Source organism: Alosa alosa, chromosome 9 (assembly GCF_017589495.1).
Source record: "Alosa alosa isolate M-15738 ecotype Scorff River chromosome 9, AALO_Geno_1.1, whole genome shotgun sequence".
Classification (NCBI taxonomy): Eukaryota; Metazoa; Chordata; class Actinopteri; order Clupeiformes; family Clupeidae; genus Alosa; species Alosa alosa.
Window position 1 is genome coordinate 3,456,406 of NC_063197.1, and position 15,381 is coordinate 3,471,786.

Below are 15,381 nucleotides of genomic sequence, written 5' to 3' on the forward strand. Positions count from 1 at the left end.
TGTACAACCTGGCCAGACACCTTTCTTTCTTTCTTTCTTACTTAGGCTACTGATTTACTAACTCACTGAATGTATGCTAGGCTACATGATGCACGGTCGATTGCATTGGATTCTCTGTTGAATTTACCTTCAGAAAGGAAATAGCTAACTGTTACAGTTGCTTTGCCAGGTGCCTGTGTCACTGCAGTAAACTGCACTCCAGTAAAACTACATATTCCATTGATAGACTGTGCCTGACATTGCATTATAGGGTTCAAGAGATGCCACATTCAATTTAGTTTAACCCTCCTTAAGCCAGTGTTTTAAGATGGTACCAACGGTGGTGGTCAGTCACTCAAAGGTGACAAGATATCTTTTGCAGTATTTGCCCTCTTGCACAGCCATGGACATCTGCACTGATATTTCTGAACCTGGTCTGACACCTTTCTTTCTTTCTTTCTTTCTTTCTTTCTTTCTTGCTTTCTTTCTTTCTTTCTTTCACATTTTTACCGGTGAACATGGTTGATTGTTTTGTAGTTCAATTTACCTTCAGAAAGAAAATAACTGTTATACTGTTGTGTTGTGCATGTATCACTACACTAGTAAAACCTCATGACATGTGCTTGACATTTATCAGTCACTTTTGTCTGCCTCTTTTACCTAGTGTTTTATTTGGTTCAAGTTAAGCATTCTCTAGGTGTCTTCTGTTAAATCTGTTTTTGCTTTTTTTCATTCACACCACAACCTGCCGGTCTTCACATTCTTGTCCCATGGGTCTTACTATGTTCTTGCAGTGCTCAGAAGGCGGATGTTTGCGTTTAATGCTAAACAACATGTATAACAAACACAGCTGACCAGTCAAAAGCATTAAGGGAGAGTTTTGGACAGGGGAAGGGCATGGAAATTGTCATTGATTTGCATTAGGCTGGTCCAGAGAGAATTTCCTCCCCATAAATGTATTAATATATTCTGGGCTCTGTTCTTTGTCTTCATTGAGCTCAGTCAGCATGGAATTAGTGAGGTGTTTTTGCTCATGCAAGATATCATTTATGCCTCCATAGTTAACCTACATGTAGGGGTTATGTAAGCCTATTTTATATGTAGACCTATTTTATTATGTCTTATGTTAGCTGCTGAATTACACTCAGCTTTCAGAAATCTTGAGGATTGTAATCACACACTACCTTGAAGAGACCTTAAATTGATAAACCTACTCTTTCAGTGGATGAATATTATGTGAGCATGACGGGATTGTGAAATATCTTAAATATTCATATTTGTATGGTCCTTTTTTATCTCAGTCATTTTATTTACCTAAAAGGGCATGTGCAAACATACTCCCTCTATGTTATTGTAACTCTTCCTCCTGCAGTTGTTCCATTAGATAAGGTCATGTGGGACATGATGATACTAAGGTGTTCAGTCTGCGGTCCCATTCAACAATAGTCTGACGTGTTCCTCAAGCGAAAACAAACACACACACACAAACCCGCCTGGCCCAGCTTTTATGTTATGTTATGTTATCATTCCTGGTAATCTGGGCCTATTTTCCTATGTAATGAAGATATTGGCTGGTGTGTTGTCCCTCCACCCCATACTCAGGGTTGTGGTTGTTCAGAATGTTTGATTGTTTTGGTTCACAATGATCATCTCAAGTTTCCTGGACTTGAAGTGTTATTTGTGTGACATTGAAAAAAGATGTGTTTAGACGGAGAGCTAATTTAACACTTACCATGGATCTTTAATGAAATAATGTAAATAGACTGGTAGTCATCCTTAGCCTCTGTCTTATGTTTGTTTATCAGTGCAGCGAGTACTGGTCAGCGACCACAAAGAGAGATTCGAAAAATTCGATTGAAAGCAATGTGTGAATGGACAAACGTCCTTCTCTCCTGTTTCACTTGCTCCTTCTTAAACCCTCAGGTCTTTACGTCTGCCTATTACCATTTCTCCCTCTCTTTATCACCCCACATACAGCATATTTGTCCAGGCTAATGGAGAGGTGGTAGCCATACAGATTATGTATATGTGTTTGCCATTAAATTAAATGTACAGTTGTGTTCAACTCTGGCTCTATAGCTTGAATGAATTTAAAATGAGAGTTGATGCCTCTACACCCCCTGCATTTAACTAATAACTTATAATCAGTACAACAAGCTCCATCTGGAATAGGTAATAGAAGTATGATATCAGGCTCACAGATGACAGATGGCTGTCTATTCTGAATACCAGTTGTGTAAGAATCCCGCATCACTAAATCAGCTGTACATATTTTCGTGTTCTGTTTTTTTTTTTTTTTCATTTTCGGACATTTCATCACTCTTTCCCTGTGGGCTTGACCACACAGATCTGATGTGCTGTCCAAAGAGGCTTTAGTTAGATAATGGTGTAAGTAGGTTATGACATTCTGATGTTCTCCTCTATATGAACCACACGGGGTCAAATGGCAGGTGGTGTGATGCAAGCAGACGAGGGTGTTTTGTTGTCACCTGTTCTCCTACAATAGGTTTATAGTATTATCCGTTTGCTTGGGTGATGGCACTGGGGGTTGTAAAGCTAGTGCATCATTAGGCATACAATTTGGTTATTCAGGAACAACGTAATCTCAAAGTGGCTTCTTGCAAAGCAGACATGGTATAGAGAAAGACATTAGGCAAATATCCGGTGCCCCAAAAGTACCAAGAAACAAGCTGTTTTTGTCATACTTGTCTCATTTCTTGAACATAGATGGTGTTTTAATGACCTTATTTGTGTTTTTAGTTTGTGGTCATACTTTAAAAAGACATTTTAATTGTGAGTTAACAGTTTGTCATCACATATCTAATCAGCAGTCTGTGTTTGTGTTACCCTCTCCTATTCGCCTAATTGTCTCACACCAAAACTACTTGTATGCAGGGCTTAAAATGAATGTTTCTAAATGTAATAATCTTTGATCGCTATTTTGGTATGAAGCATCTTTCACGTAATGAATGCACACTCTAGAAAGTAAAAGTAGGCCTACTATGCACTCCGTGTCTGTAGCTGTCTGCAATCAATTACGTTCCTCAAATGGAGAAAACATCCATGTTCCCTTGATTCTCATGGCCAGTCTATGAAATGCTTGCTGAAATCCTGACACTTCCTGATGGCTAAACCTGATTTCTCTACATGGGGTTATGATCGACTCAAGTCAGAAGTTGGTCCGTCCGGTCAATAATCCAGCATTCACGCTGCTCCATTATTAGATTGACGTTATCAGACAGTGCTGTAAAATGTGTGCGAGAATTTTTTGCAATATGTGGGGTTGCTAAAATATGTGAGAAACCCTGAAGAAACGGGGGGATTGATAGCTATGCACCAAAGACTTGATTGTTGGGTCTCAAGCACCCAATACAGGGTGAAGCATGAGACGGGCTCATGGCTAGCTGCCCTGTATTGTGTCTGGCCTGGACACTGAGTCCATCGAGCGCCCCATCCCCAGTAGTGTGATGGCCTGATGAGATCCCAAGCCAGTGGAGAGACGGGTAATTAAAGTTTAACAAATGGGGTAATATACCCGGTAAAGGAGTCCTGTGAGGCAAGGTGCCGCAGATGTAGTCATTATCAGCACCTCATTATGTAAACTTGATGAGCTCCATCTCTCCCATTCATCAAAGCAGACGGGCAGATGCATGCTATTGAAAACTGGCATATTTGTTAGCAGTGAAGGAGTGCAGATCTGTGATGAGAGCACTGTTGTCTTTGGTCCACATAGTGTTACATGTTCAGAGTTTCATATGGAATTTTGGGCTCTCTTGTTATTCTTAGCAGTTGGATGTGGCCTAAGTACAGTGTACGATAAAACACTGAGGCCATTGTTGCAAAGCCCATTTAAAGCTGTGTGTGTGCCTGTGAATGTGGGAGACAGAAAGAGTGACTATTGAATCTGGAGGTGGTAGGACGGTGCACATTTCCCAGCCAGGCTCATGGTGGTTAATTACACAGTGGGGGGCTTGGCTCAACTCCCTATGTTCTGCAATGCTATTGTAGTAGGAGATTTAGTCATTAGCCACTGAGCTGTATGCACACTCACTCCTCCTCTGCTTCCTCTGTCCTCAACCACTGCACTAATCCACTCCAAATCTCATCAGATGGGGTAGTGAATGTGCACACACACATACTCATTACTCATTAAAAAAGCTTGGCAAACTTCTGACGGCTATGCATTTTGAAAGCCTCCTTAGGGCTTTAAATATGTAGGTTTTTAGTGTCTGAAAGTTAATCATTGGAGATACAATGTCTTTGTTTTGTTGTCGTTCAGGTTAGACAGGTAGGGTCTCGCGCCAAATACTCAAGGCCGTGCGGGTGCGTTAGTTTTAGGCAACGTAGTAGTCAATCATGGAAGAAAACTCGCACACCATTGTTTGCCGTTGAAAAATAAAAAAACGAAGTGTTTAATCCATCAACCAATGTGCTACCAAGTGAGGTGACAAACGTTTCGGTCCTCAGACCTTCATCAGTGAATTTTTCAACGGCAAACAATGGTGTGCGAGTTTTTTGTTTTGTTGTCATCATCATTACTGTATGTATTCTTTCTAAAATTGTGCTGCTTTTTTGTCTTTGGACTGTAATTTAGTCCATTAGTCTCCATAAGCTCAATTGCATCACTTGAACGTCATGCTCCCCTGGAGCCTAATGATCAGATAAACAAACCTGATCCCAGGTCAGTTAACTAGTACAGTTGCGGCGTCAGTGCAGCACCGCACAGCAACAGAGTGCTAATCCCCTCAGTTCTACAGAGGTGAGTGGGTTTGCTTACTCTGGCTTGCCTGGCTTAGTGAGTTCTGTTTGTTCTCTGTGTAGTACTCTGGAGGGATGAGTTATGCCTCCTCTCACACTAGTGATAAGAGAGAGAAATCTTTGAGTAGGGAGGGTCATTGGGTTGGACGGGGGAGAAAAAGAATGAAAAGGAGAGTAAGGGAGGAGTGAGTAACTGAGAGGTAGACAAGTTTAAAGGCTGAGAATGAAGGTGAAAGTGAGTGAATGCCATCAACATTATCAATTCTTTATATTATGTCTACCAGTTAGCAAGTAGCCTAACGGTTATATGACTTATAGGCTAAGCTAATGCTAAGTCAGCTAGTTATATCATAGTATGGTACATGCACTGACTGAAGATTTGACAAAATTGCATTGGTATTAAAAGACTAGTTGTACTGTTTGATGTTTGTAGTCGGCAGTAATAACAGGACAGACACACAAACACACACACAACCACTGGTGCGATCCCAAATGGGTTGATCCGCATTGGTTGAGTCTTGATTTCACCTTCCTTGTATTAAAAAATCAGCTGATGTAAAATGGCAGAAGGAAGTGTTGGCTGCCATGGGTCTCTGTTAAATCAGCTTTCCTGTCTGTCTGTTTGTCTGTCTGTCTGTCTGTCTGTCTGTGGTGCTGCCATAGAGACGGAGCAGCCCGGGGGCCCCAATTTGAGAGAGCACAGGTTGCAGGTGGTGCATAGGGTAGAGGTTGAGGAGTGTTTGTGTTTGTGTGTGTGTGTGTGTGTGTGTGTGTGTGTGTGTGTGTGTGTGTGTGTGTGAGAGGAATGTTGCATGTGGTGACCTGTGTGATTTTCCAGTCTGAGTGACTAAACCACAGTGTTTCTGCAAAACAACATAATTTATTTGAAAAGGGCTCGTTTTCCTTTCACTGTGGCTACTCTATATTATTAGCTAGAGTCACTCAGAAATTCAGAAAGCTTGAAGGTCTTGATCACTAAGTTGATGTGCAAGGCTCATTGCATTTTGCTTTTTAATGTTATTCTTAGATACACACAAATAGGCCAATTTACTAGCCTTGTCACACATAATAATCAGAAGTTTTTTGCAGCTTTGACAATCTGGCATATCTAGTAAACATCACATACTGCCTTTTCTTGCGCTCATGCCATTCCTCAGGGTTTGGGTAATAACTGGCATCATTCAAAAATCAGTCTAAAGCAAACAATAAATGATAACCAAATTATAGAGCTAGCTAGCCACAGTTGGATTGTTTTTTCGGAAGCGGTTAAAAAAAATTGTGTGTGTGTGTGTGTTGGTGCATTAATGTAATTTACAAAGATTTGTCTTTTGTTTTGTTGTTGAACTACATCCTTGTGTGTCTGGCCCTGATTGCTGTTATTTAAACTCCTGGGCTGGTGCCATGCAGGAGCTTCAAGTGAATAACATCCTGCTTCCCCTTCTATGTATGTTTGCATGTTTTAATACAGCAACAGGCATCCCTAGTAGCTGTTAAGGGCCACCGCCACACAAACAGATAGGAACTTGATTGTTGTCAAGGGATCCATCGTTTTTACTTTCAGTTCACAGCATTAGCTCATTGTATTAGACAAAACTAGATTTTGATATGGCTATTGCCTAATGTTATATGAAATATATTCAAAATACAGTCAGATCACTTTGTAGAACCGACAATGTATTAAACTTTTCTACCTATTCTAGCTATTTTACCACAGAGATAAGATCTGATGTATGCTACAAGCCTTAAACAAAGAATAAAAGGTATTTTCATGTGTGTAACGTATTTAATACAGAGTAGACCACATCATGACACAACCTGCCTCTGTCTTCTGACTCTGTCTTCAACCCAATTATCCTACAGATTATGATACTATGCACTAGCCTACTGCCACAGCTCTGCATGGTCTAGGGCAGTGGTCACCAACCTTTTTGAGCCCAAGATCCCTAACCTCGCCCTGAACAAAGGCAAGATCTACCTTGAAGCGTCAAAAGAAAATCAAAGCTAAAATACTTCCAATTTAAGGCCTTTTATTTAGGCAAATGTATCGGGTCAAAAATATCACATCCTCCACCCCCTTATACAGGCGTCAATGAGATAACACTTTAACATAGTCTTTACTTACATGACTTTGGTTTTGATTTTCTAATTGGAGTAAGTGTTTGTGACAATACGTCATGATAAATTTGATGTTTGATCGCTGTTTTGGTATGAAGCATCTTTCACGTAATTAATGCGTACTCTAGAAAGTGAAAGTAACCTAAGTTACCTACAATGCACTCCGTGTCTGTGCATGTCCGCAATCGATTACATTCTTCAAATGGAGAACAAATTCCTGATCGCTAAACTTTTGTTTTTTTATTTTCTGTCAGTAAGCAGTTGATATAGAAGCACATAATTTGGAGAGAGAGAGAGAGAGAAAAAAAGAAAAGTGGTGCTGTGTGTCTGCATGGGGTTACGTTCGGTTCAAGTCAGAAGTTGGTTCGTCCGGTCCCGCATTCACGCTGCTCCATTATTAGATTAACGTTATCAGACAGCACTGTAAATGTATGCTGTAAATTTCTTGCATTATGATGGCTAGGTCTTGAATAAATCATGCGCTATCCTATCCCACGCTGAAATGTAGGCTACGCCCTGTAAACGTTGGCGAACATGTGGGAATTTGGTGACTGTTTTTAATTGTCCTGTTATTATCGGGATCTACTGGGCAAGTCCTAAAGATCTACTGGTCGATCGCGATCTACAGGTTGGCGACCACGACAAAGGGTGAACGGCTGGGAGATTTGCGTATCAATGAAGTAATGTGGACCTACATTGTATACTCCCAAACTGATGGTGTTTGTGGACGCAGATCGGATTTGATCCGAAAATCCTTATCCAAACTGATTCGGAGTAGTTTGGATAGTAGTTTGCAGCCATGGTGCATGATGTGGGCGGTGCAGATGGCAGAGTTAATTAAAAGCATCAGTGGGTTTTATACAATCTGTGGCAACTCCCTCTAATGTCTGTGGCTGTGTTCACATTGTGAAACTACTGAACAGTGTTAGATTGAATCCCTGCTCTTGGTCTAATCCATAGTAAAACTAGACCTTCTAAAGATTGCTGTGGCTTTGATGGATACATTCATGCTAGCTGAGTGGACTGTGTTGGGCAGCCAGTGAATGTTAAAATGTTTGGTCTCAAGGTAAAGCTGCTTTTGTTTGAAGCAGTTCTGTGGAGGGTATTCAGCACTGTTGGGATTTCCTGTCCCTCACAAGTGTTCATATCTATCATGACCCTTCTTTGTAATGTGACTGGCTGTTGGCTGCCTCCTCTGCCTGCAACAAAAACCTTTGCCGGAGCTGATGTCACTGTGGGACATTGTTTGTCTTTTGATGTGAGGATTTACAGTTCATTAGCAACAAATGACACACAGTGTACTCCTACTGAGGTTCCAGGCTGTTTATTTAGGATGAACGCTGATCATTGGAACAGGAACTGTAATGTAGAGAATGTTGTGACTCAATGTTGGTGGATGTTCTGTATGTTTTAAGGTGATCCATTTGGCATTTAGAAATCCTTTGTGCAATGAAATTGATGAGGACCTCATGTATATAATCACCAATCAGATGTCTAAGTTGGTGCACACACATTAGAAGGTGCTCCAGTGTGAGGCTGAAACCCGATACAAAGTGTACAAGATTTTATGGATGCATGCCAAAGTAGTCAACTAGGTCATAGGCTTTGCACACCCATCACCAAGCCTATATCATAAAATACCACTCACAACTACATATTCCCATCAAAATTTAAAACATTTATGAATCCAACACGCGCACAGACTCGAACCCAACCCACTTGTATGTCACTGACTGTACTTTTCACCTTTATTTACATAGTTTATGTTAAACTATGATATTAGAAAGGCAAACAAAAGTTAAGGTTGCTTTTGACATAGTACAATGAAGAAAACCGATGCTCTGAATACTGATTCAGCTGTCTCTAAACGTTTCTCTAATTGACACATTTAACCGCGATTTGGATTATACCTGCTTTTAACAGGTGCAAGTTTTTCACTGCAAAACAGACATGCGCTGTTTTCATACATATGGCGGAATACCTAATCAATCGCTATTAGCACTTCTATTCCCCTGTGTTTGTGCGATACTCCCACTTTCCCCTGATCCTCCTATGAATGCATGACACGAAAAACCGCAAATCTCCATTCGCAGCTCCCGCGACATACAGTTTGCACTGCGGCCTGTTTGACATGGTTTGTGCGAGGTATGTACAAACAAATACGCCTGAAGTGGGCTCAAAAACATTAGTGCATCTGGCCTAGAATGTCTTGGTTCTCTAGCATATCTTGCTATCTTTCACCTCGGCCATTTCCATTGATCTTGTGTGGGCTTGGCTTTCGCTGTGTTTGTAGATCTTTACTTGAGGACCACTAATTTTACCATAGACCCATTCTGCAATGTGTTTGCCCCTATTCTGAGAGCACAGCTTTGCTAAGCCTAAGACCTGCACAGTACTGTAGATCACACAGTAGTGATTGAACAGTGGACACACAGGTCAGACACGCAGATATCTTGTGGCCTGAGTTATCACAGCCCCCTGTTCTGTTTAGTCTGTTTGTTTCTCAGTCTGTGTGAGGCTCACTTGTGTGTCATGTTTTAATTGATCTTTAGTGAAACTGATGCCTTTTGTTCTTGCCTTGTGCACCTTTGAGGTGTGGCATATTGGACTTTTGATATAGGTAGGTAAGCTACTGGGCAGGTGGAGTAGAACAAAGTTCAATTGATTGGATTTTTAGTGCGAAATAAATTATTTGGGTGGTGTGCTAAGAGGTTATATAGGACTGAAATTACAATGTTAAAATATTGTTTTGTAAAATCCCTTAAGTTTTAAGTTTCCATATAGTTAAGGGTCCCCTGCTTTGTAATGCAGGCCTATCTGGTCCTTAGTCGGTGATCTGTTGGGGCAGTGCACGTCTTTCATTAGCAGACATTATGTAAGTCTTATGCATGATGTAATCGGATGGAACGGCAGAATTGTCTGCTCTCTTTGGGAGGGACCACTTTTGACCAGCAGGAATGTATTTGTCATCCGTCCGTTCAACTTAAAGCCTTCAGCCAATAAATAGGCTTACGTCAACACAGTGCAGCACCCTTAACTAAGCTTTGTATTGGCAGTGTTTTGTGATATGTCGTGTACAATTCATTTGCCATGTTGATTTTATAGGTGAGATCAGTGGCTAGCCTACTCCTCTTTGAAAACACATCCATCTCAAGCACAGTTTATAAAGAGTGCAGCAGTAGTTTGTGTGGAGGACTCTTATCAGAGCATGTTAATAAAGATCTGAGAAAGCTCAGGGGAATCTCACTCCACACATACCCACCCTTTATGATTGACTCTAGTCTTTCAAAATCCTCCTCTCATTTGCTTTTTCCTTCCAGAGAAGCTTGTTTTCATAGACTGAAGAGCCCTTGGATTCTCATCTCCAGTGGCATTCCTGAACTTTTAGAGGGAATCCAAAGTCATGCCACCACCACCCATCAGAGCACCCTGGTCAGAGTGACACGCATTATTCAGCAGAGACCCTCTGCCAACCTTTGACTTCTAACTCAGCAGAGGGCAGTTTAGAAAAAAAACTCCCCAAATTCCAAGTTGTAGTGTGGCTGAGATGTCTTGTGCAAACAGTGCAGCAGCTCTCCCATTAATCAGAGTGCGCTGACAAAGGATAAGAATGAAAACTGAGCATGCATGGCTGACCCAGACCCACGGCCAAATCCCACATTTTCATTGGCATGGCTTACAGCAGCTGGACCAGTGCCCTGATTACGGCCCCTTTTGAAATGGTACTCTTAAGAAGTCACGGTGCTCGCAATGCCAAATAATTAAGACTAAATCCATAAACCCCACTGGAAGTGAAGGGAAAGGGAAGAAGTGTGGGGTCAGAGCAGTGACTTGGCAAAGAGAGAGAGAGGAGGAGGATGGAGAGATGAGTGGAGAGAGCTTAATGACTGGAGACATAAGAGGTTTCATCAGGGTGGGTATCACAGTGCAGCTTTAGTTCTACTTCTCCCGCTTGAACTCCTGCTCTAATGCCCTGCTGTAATGCGCTGTAATCCCAGCCTAGCAAAATGAAACGCTCACCAAATAGCATGTAACTGTGTACAAGCTGTCGTCGATGCACCCCCCTCTTCCCTTTTGATTCTTCTCTTTTTCCTTTTCGTCATGTCATTGTCTCCGAATCGATTTTCTTCCATCTCATCCTCCTTCTTTCTTTTCCTCTGCCTTTCTTTCTCTATTCCCCCTTCCTCTGTTTCAATCATGCACAACCCTGCTTCCTCAGGGTACCCCTCCTTCATTGTGGGCGAAACTCTGGCTGCAGCAGTATTTTCTATTAATAAGTCCTTCCAGAGTTGTAATACCACCCCACTCATTCTTGAATTTCCCCTTGAGGATCAATAAAGTATCTATCTATCTATCTATGAATCCAAAACCTATCTATCTATCTATCCCTTAGTTTGAGAAGCGGTCTGAGCCAACTCCCCACCAAAACCCATTCAAGCTAAAATAGTATGGAAATTTAGATTGTTTTACCAAATAGAATAGAAAGTCCCAGAGAGAAAAGGCCTGAATATTATGACTGGAACTTTTTCACTCTAAATAAACAAAGGAGAAACATTTGCATATTGCAGATGATGAATGCATAACTGAATGTTAGGGTAAAGGATACACAGATATAAACTACACAGTAATGATAGATAGAACAATAGAAACTCCTCTAGTATATAGTCTCTGAGGATTCTAGTTTCCACTCCTAAATGTATCAATGTGCCTGTGACATCTTATTATCTATATCTGTTTCTTCATAGCCTGGCTAGCGCCACCACTTCTCAATGAGACGTGGTCTGGGAACCAAACGTTAATTTGAAAAAAATGCCCAGATCCGTTTATTGGGTGCCACGGATGTCTATCAAATGCGTCTGTGCATAGCTCATCATCGTCTTGCTTTCCCCTTTGTTCTGTGATTGGTCCCCTATCTCAGGCAAAAATTTGCTCCATGGTCTCCAGGCTGCCTTAGCAGCGTGAATCAAATCGCGCGCAAGGCAGCATGGGAACACCCAGGCTAGTTTCTTCATAGAAAATTAATTGTTTACACAAGTCAAGCACTTTGTAGGCGTGTACAATACATGATGAGATTATTTGCCAACACAGTACAATATTGTGACTAGCACAAAGTTGTAGTTAATAAGTAAGGGATAGAGCTCCTTTACTGGACAGTAGTAGCTCTTTGGCAGGGACATAGTTATGGTTTCAGTTTGCCTGTCTGTTTCCCTTGTTACTCCTGACCGTATTGAAGCAACATCAAAGAGTTTTTTGTACCTTAAAATAATGTTTCCAAAATCGTTTCAGTGGTCCATCAACTCGTAACAGGGGGAACGGCACTTCTGCATTCGCTTCGCGGCCCTCTATCGGCTATAACCGCACTATGTAAGTTTGCCAGATCAGGTAGCGGATCTGTAGTTTGATGGAATGAGACATAAGAAACTACAAATTTGACTTGCGTCTGATGTCGCAATACATCGTACTTCCATAAAATCATGCAACATATTCTCTTGTCTGTGGACATCGTTATTTCCAAAGCCAGTGCTGGATAAACAAATAGTGTGTGCGACAGAGGGAAAGTTCTTTGGTGTTGCTTTAAATAGGTTGCGTATACGGGCGATATTCCTCCTGCAGTGTAAGCTGACCCAGGCACACTGCGGCACCTGAGTGGATCAGCCTCTGCCTCACAGGGACTGCTGAGTCACTGTGTGTGTGTGTGTGTGTGTGTGTGTGATAATGTGCCACCTTCTCTCTTCCCATCACGGTGACTCCTTTGCTTAAAATGATTTTCTGGCTATCCCCTTCTGTCTTTGTTTTGAGTAAGTGTGGGAAATGAGTAATGCATTTGCATGCTATATGCTTCTGATGAAGTGTGCATGTGTGTTCTGCTGCCTTTGCACTTGTCTGTCCTCTGTTTGAAATTGCTTGGAAATACTATGAATGCATTCTTAGATGTAACCTGGTTCTCTCTGTAACCTGTACTCTGGGGCCTGTAAACTCTGTATTGCTGACTCTGCCTACTCACCTTCTTAAATGTCGTACTGTCTGCTCCTTAGAGCAAGCAAAATAACCTGCAGGTCCATTAGCATACGGCACCTCAGCGTATAAATACGCCCCCTCAGCGCGAGCAGAGCACAAGACAGAGTGGCAAAAGCCTGCAAGCTCATTTGCACGCTCCTCCATTATGTCTGCGCCAGCAAAGACGATTCTAAATGCTAATCTGACAAGGGTTCAGCTGTCTATGTTAGCGTCGTCCTCCGAGCACCCCATTCTTCATTTTCTGCACTGCTGATGGGGGGATGGAGAAGAGAACCATTGAAACTGGGACAGAAAGAGAATGAAGGAAAAAGGGAAAGAGACAACGAGAGTGATTTGGTCTCCCCCATTGAGTAGCTAATAATGATGAAAATGAAAGCAGAGCTGTTGTCTTTTTGTTTGTTTTTTATGCCCCCCCATACACACACACACACACACACACACAAAAAAAAATACCTGTGCCAAATGTGAGTCAGAGCATGCAGATAAACGGATGATTAAAAAAAATCTGGTGTTCCCCCCTCCATGTCCTGTTTTGGTCCCTGCTCTCCCCATTCCCCTGTCTCCAGCACTCCCAGCGGGCAATGCTACTTATGTCCAGCCAGTTCTCTTACTAATGAAACCATTAGTCACAGTGAGCAGTGATGCACAGCCTCTGGCACAGGGCCCCAGCAGGACCTTGCCTTTGATTAGCCCGCTCAAAGGTCACCACTGTCCGACGCTGCAGGGTGCTGCTCCTTTGGCTCGGAACACCAGTGACCTCTACTGTAAAGCATGTGTCACTCCCTCTCGCCAAAAGGCCACTCTCCTTTATCCTTCGGCCCTTGAAAGTGTCCCTGTGCCCGGCATTCACATCGCCTGCCAGCAGTGGTGTTGTATTGGTTTGTTAGAACAAACAGTCTGTAGCCTCAGCAGAAATGTGCATCAGAAAATGTCCTGGGCTTTCGCTCATGGCTTGAGTTCAATAAAACAGTCTGACCTCTTGCACTTCACTTAGTGTTTTGAGAAGAAACAGGATGCTTTCAGTTCAGGACTGTCTTCTGCCTCTGGAATTGCAGTTAAGGCCAAGCTGCTGCCTTCTGGGTGGTGGTTAAATGGATAACTGTTTAAATGTGGATGAATCCCTTCATAGGAATTTACCAAAAATTACAACTGATATTTGACATGACAAGAAATGTTGTATGTCTAGCAGTAATGCACAAGAGACCTGAAATGCACCCGACTACAGCTTGAACCACTAATATTGAACAAGGATTATGCCCAAACTATTACCCAATATATTAATTATTGATACTTTTGGACCCTATGGTTGGTAGATAACCAAGCCTATTATAAGCTTACTCTGTCTTATCTCCTCCTGCATGGTGTGTGGGCTTTCCATTACTCTGGATTGCTGATTGTTTTCCATACTCTTATTGCTGTGTGTGTGTGTGTGTGTGTGTGTTTGTGTCAGAGAGAGTGTATAGTCAGGTGTGTGTGTGTGTGTGTGTGTCAGAGAGAGAGTATAGTCAGGTGTGTACGTTTACGTTGGGTCAGTGTGTGAGACTTGCCCATGGTTTGTGTATGGGATGGGCTTGGGCTGGTGTGTGTTTTTTTAATTTTTCTTCACAGCTGCTGCTGGCAGATAGGAACCCCAGTAGAGGGAGTAGGAGGAGGCGTGGCCAAGTGCTCTTGATCTGCAACTTACCACTGGTGCCATTAGTTTATCCCTCAGTGAATCAGGGGCAGCATTAAAGTGATTTCTGTCCTAAGCTAATCCAAACCCTGCAGTGCCATGTAGCCTCAGGTCCAACCATGTGTGGCCTACGCAGTCCACACAGCTCACTCCTACAAGGACATGTACCATAACCATAGCTTTGCCCCCCATACTGTTGGCCTGTTTGCTCTACACACACAAACCCTCTGAATCTCTGTTCTTCTCATTGCCAGCATCCCATGCTATTTTTCGCAGCATAACTGGATTTTTCTCGGTGCAAAAACAGCAAAACCAGAAACGTTTGGACACATTTTTTTTTCCCTCACAGGTAACAAGCAAATCTCTGTCATGGCTTTCAGAGATTTGTGGGCAGCAGTAACAAAACCATGCTTAGCTAAGGATGTTTTTTTGTGTGTTTTAAGGTACACTGCAGCTCGAGTGTGAGCTTCATAGTGATAATCATTAAAGTCACTCAAAGAGGAATTCCTTTTTTAATCCCTACTGTAGTAATCAGATCTGCAGACCCATCAACCTGCATTGGACCCCTGCTTTGGTTTCTTTGCAAGAATCCTTATCTCTAGGTCCTCAATTACACTCCCACATCTTTGTCTTTAATAACAGGTGTACTCAGCGACCGCAACCTTCATAGTGCACTTAGATCTTCTTAATGGCTGGATGCCAGAATTAGCATTGCGAATGGATTGTGGAACCAGAAACTGACTAAAGTTTGGCTCTGAAGAACTCTGTAGAACTTTGTTCTGTGTGCCTTATAAAGCACACCTCCACCCCAGCTCCAGCCCCTTATCCCCATCATTGTC

At 42.2% G+C, this 15,381-nt stretch overlaps 1 protein-coding gene across 5 annotated transcripts in view; it reads left to right on the plus strand.

Moving 5' to 3' along the window:
• The window catches only part of mast2 (microtubule associated serine/threonine kinase 2), a 122,023-nt gene that overhangs the window by 1,487 nt on the left and 105,155 nt on the right, over positions 1-15,381 (plus strand). The gene's annotated exons all lie outside the window — the stretch shown is intronic.